General features: G+C 45.3%; 1 pseudogene across 1 annotated transcript; it reads left to right on the forward strand.

Moving 5' to 3' along the window:
* Positions 1-4,292: 4,292 nt before the first annotated feature.
* On the forward strand, positions 4,293-4,634 carry LOC308533497 (cyclin-dependent kinase 2-associated protein 1-like; annotated as a pseudogene). The gene has a single exon. The product of its transcript is annotated as a cyclin-dependent kinase 2-associated protein 1-like (transcript).
* Positions 4,635-4,912: the final 278 nt, after the last annotated feature.

The raw sequence follows: 4,912 nt of genomic DNA on the forward strand, positions 1-4,912 counted from the left end.
GAATAAATGAGACAAATATATGTTCCTTCAGAAAAAATAAAAAAAGTTTGCCCAACAAAATCAGCTGAAACTACAGGACCCAATTCCTGGCCATGTGCCTCTCAGCACTTGACCACAAAGCTCAATAGAGACAGAGGCACCAGCAGTCCTGGGTGGCTCCTTCCCTAAGACAACCTTTGACTTGCGGCACTTTCTGGCAGAAGCCCCCATATGGAGAAGGCCCACTTTCCTTTTTAGTTGCCACTCTGCCTGCTTCCTTAGGCATTCCTCTTTCTAATCAAAAACCCTCCCGAGAGAACTTAGTGCCCCTTATTCTGAGTTCTAATGACTATCTGTTCTCTCCCCATTATTTTGGGTTGTTCTGCTCAACGAATTTTTTCAGCAAATTTAGTAACTGATTCATTTGAGACACAGGCATAGTAGATTTCTCCAGATATATTTGCAAATCCTTACATAGGATTTTTTAAATATGTTTTTAAATACGCCATAAGCATGTATTGACATAAGCCGTGGACCTTTTTAAATTAAATTCAAAATATTGTGGCAGTTAACTGATTAATTGATTTTAGAGAAAGAAGAAGAGAGAGGGGGAAAGAGAGAGAAACATCATTCCATCAGCCACCTCCCTAACACATTCCAACCCGGGATCAAACTTAGGACCTGGACATGTGCCCTGACCGGAAATTGAACCGGTGACCTTTTGGTGCCCAGGACGATGTTCAACCAACTGAGCCGCATCATCCGGGGCCTTGCATAGGACTTTTAAAAATACTGTGAATAGAGCTCTGTGAAGAGCTTGTTCCTTTCCTCTTCCCACCCCTCACACCACGCCCCTACCCCCCCCCACACACACACACACACTACTTGGCTTGGGTCTATCTATATATCCAAAGATTAATAATTGTATTCATGGAAAGAGCAGGGAGATAGAGAAAGATTAAGGATCTCATCAAAGCATTGGTTTCTAATAATAACTTAATAATTCAAAAGCTGACTTTAAGTTAAAGGCCCATCACTAATGAATAGTTAAATAAATGATGGCTCATTCATACAGCAAAAAACTATTTAGCCATTTATAATGATACTAGAGGCCTGGTGCATGAAATTCATGCATGGGTATGATCCCCAGGCCTGACCTGCAATCAGGGCCATCTTCCCTGGCTGTCCGCAGCCGGCCCTGCCCTCCACCACCATCCACCTCCAGTTCCCCATTTGCCATCAGGCGATCAGAGCCTGCTGGCCGGAGGAAGGGACCAAGAGGTGGTCAGTGCGCTTCATAGTGACTGGCAGAGTGGTTGTTCTGGTCATTCCACTGTTAGGGTCAATTTGCATATTACCCTTTTATTATAAAGGATAGAGAGAAATATATTTTAACATAGAAAGATGTTCAAGGTGCAAGGTTAAAGTGGGGAATGTGAACATCTATCAAATGACACTTATAGTACAATCCCACTTTTTACCACAAAAACAAACAACAGATTGTTACTGAAAAGAAAAGCATACAATAATATTTCAAACTTTCTAAGATATATTTATGTGTGTGTATATATATATGTCACTTTTGTATTGCATTATAATATAGTACATGTATTCCTTTTGATATAAAAATAATTTTTATTATTATCTATTAATTTTTCTATATATTATATAAATATATTATAAATAAATAATTTATATATTTTTATTGTTATTTATGTTAATGTTTTTAATATAAAGTACAACTAGCCAAGCAGTTCCCCTGCACAATTAGAAAGATAATACAAGAAATATACCCGATGTTCTCAATGAATACGTGATTTTGGGGGGAAGGCCTAGGTGGTCCCATCCTTGCTTCCTTCACTCTATTTTACACATATATTGGTTTTGTTTGTTCTCATATATGAGGTTCTATTTGAATAAAAGCTCCCAAAGGCAGATCCATACATGTGTTTTGCTCAGTGTCATTTGGTGATGAATAGAATAAGTCTTTATCTGAGAATATTTTTCTTGGTGTGGACAAATGTAGGCACATAAACAGTTATTGAGAGGGTTTGACATATCAGATCTTGTCCTAGGACATTTTACAAATGCTATCCTGTTTGTTTGTCATCATATCTGAGAAGCAGGTGTGATTTCTGCTCATTGTAAAACACAGGAGTAGAGGCAGTGACAGGGCCACATTTTCCCAAGCAGACGTGGAGGGACTGAGAAAAGAGCTGAGAGCCTGAAAAACCAAGCCTGCCTTCCAGACAGCTCACAGCATGCGGTCTACCTGTCTGGCTGGTGTTACAAGTTGACTGTGTCCCCTGAAAAATTCATATGTTGAAGTCCTAACCTCTCAGTACCTCAGAATGTAACAGTTAAAAAACTTTCATGGTGGAAAGCTTTTCTTAAAAAAAAGGGTTTATTGAGCCACATGCTAGCCAGCAAAGGACCAAGTCCTGGCATGATGTTTGAGCCACCAGCAGCAGGCTGGATGGAGAAGGCAACATGTCCCCCTCCTGGAGCTAATGAGCTCTTTTATACATTATGTTTGGGGGAAGAAAGGTGTAAGTTGTTTTGAAAAGATTTGCATTGGCTACAGATGAGGGGGGCGGGTAAAGGTGAAGAGAGGGCAGTTCTAGGATAGGTCCATAGTCTATGAGGAAGAACTATTTACTACTTTTGATTGGTTGTGGGGAAGTTCTGAAAGGTCAGGCATAAGCAGGATGCGGTGGCATCTGGTAGTCACTACAGAGTTTGATTCAAGGCTCCAATGTACATTCAGGAATGTGAGCAAGCTATTGTTAGTTGACCCACAGCCATTAACTGGTTAAGTACTCTTGTCTCTTTCATTCCCTGGCCTGCTGTAGTTTAATTTAGGGCATCTCAGAATTAGTCTCTTGTCTGTAATCTTATTTGGAGATAGGGTCTTTATAGAGGTACTGAAGATAAATGAGTTGGTTCTAGTGGGCGCTCATTCAATACTACTGGTGTCCTCATAAGAAGACGGATTTGGACACAGATAATTACAGAGGGAAGACCATGTCATATCACAGGGAGAATATATGACCATGTCATATCACAGGGAGAATGTGATATGAACATGAACATGGCCAGCTACAAGCCAAAAAGAGAGGCCTGGAACAGTTCCTTCATCAATCCTGCCAACACCTTGATTTTGAACATCCAGCCTCCAAAACTATCCTATCTAATAAAAGAGAAACATGGTAATTAGCGTACGACTGCTACCCTTCCCATTGGCTAATCAGGGCGATATGCAAATTAACTGCCAGCCAAGATGGCGGTTAACTGCCAACAAAGATGGCAGCTAATTTGCATACAAAACCGCAATGCTGGGAGGTGAAAGAAATGGGAAACCCAGCCGCAGGCAAGAGATGGGAGGGCGGGCAAAGACAGCCAGTGATCAGTGATTGCATTGTGGATTGGAGGCAGAGAGAGCTGCTTCCCCGTGATCGCCATGGCATCGGGGGCAGAGAGAGCCCTGGCGCAGGCCAGCTGGCATCCCCGGGGGTCATAGCGATTGGGGGCAGAGAGAGGCCAGCCGGCACCACCAGACCCCGGGGCTGTGGGTGCTGGCTGGCCTGCTACCCAGTGATTGCCATGGATCGGGGGCAGAAAGAGCCGCTGCGCAGGCCAGCCAGGACTCCCGGCCCCCAGGGGCTGTGGGTGCCAGCTGGCCTGCTACCCCGTGATCGCCATGGAAAAAAGACCTTCAAGGCCTGTCCAAGGCAGGTTTGCATTTAAAACTGAGTGGGGTGGTCCGGAACTGTGCGGCACTGACAACCAGGGCAGTCTCTGTGTCAGTGGCACATCTGCGGCTCGAAGTGTGGGGGGTGAGGGCCATGCAAGCCAGAGGCTTTGGCTGCAATGGTCAGATAATTTCAGCTCCAAGGCAGGCGCAATCAGGGAAGCCATGGGGACCTTCACAAAAAAGGAGAAGGCTGAAGAGGAAGGATACTTCCCAGAGCGGATTAAAGAACAGCTGGCAGCCTTGAAGAAACAACATGAAGAAGAGATCACTCATCATAAAAAGGAGATTGAGCGTCTGCAGAAAGAAATTGAGCAGCACAAGCAGAACATCAAGAAACTGAAAGATCATGATACTGCGGCAGTGTCAGGGTGAGGGGACAGCCATATTTGTCAGTGCGCCGGAGCTGTCAACAACAAAAAGTGTGCGGGAGCTGGGCAGGCGCACAGACAGGCACACAGACCCCAGGCCCACCTTGCCACCACCTGGCCTCACCACCACCGCTGCTGATGCCATCTCATGGCACCTGTGCCCTGCAGAGGGAGGCGGGGGGCGGAGGGGGATGTCTTACAAACCGAACTTGACCATGCACATGCCCGCCACCTCATCAAGGCCTCTGGGAGCATTCACCCGCCTTCCACCAGCATGGCAACATCTTCCCAGTACCGCCAGCTGCTGAGTGACTAGGACCACCATCTCTAACACGCAGGGAACAGAGAACAGCCAGGTGCCCCAGAGCAAATATGCTGAGCTGCTGGTCATCATTGAAGAACTAGGGAAGGAGATCTGACTCACATAAGCGGGCAGCAAGAGCGCGATGGAGAGACTGAAATGAGGCATCATCCACACGACAGGGCTGGTTTGGGAGTGCTTGGATGAGATGGAGCGGAACACCAGGTCTTAGCCCCTAAGTCAGCATGAAAGGCTTTCCTTCTTCTTCCAAGAAGTGACAGCTCATGCTTGCACCCCCTTCAGATGAAACTTGGTTTCAAAATGGTAACAGCTTGGTTTCTCCTCCCCGTGCCCCTCCCGTGGTCCATCAGGCTCTGAACCTCCCATCGCTGAGATGGAGAAGAGATTTTTGAAGTTATTAGATTTACATATTAGTTAGGAACTACCCAGGGCATTTTGTGTGTGTTTTTTAAGCATTGATTTACATGATGCATGTCAGTTACCTATCAC

The sequence above is a fragment of the Myotis nattereri genome (assembly GCF_964212035.1).
Source record: "Myotis nattereri genome assembly, chromosome: 17".
In the NCBI taxonomy this organism is placed as follows: Eukaryota; Metazoa; Chordata; class Mammalia; order Chiroptera; family Vespertilionidae; genus Myotis; species Myotis nattereri.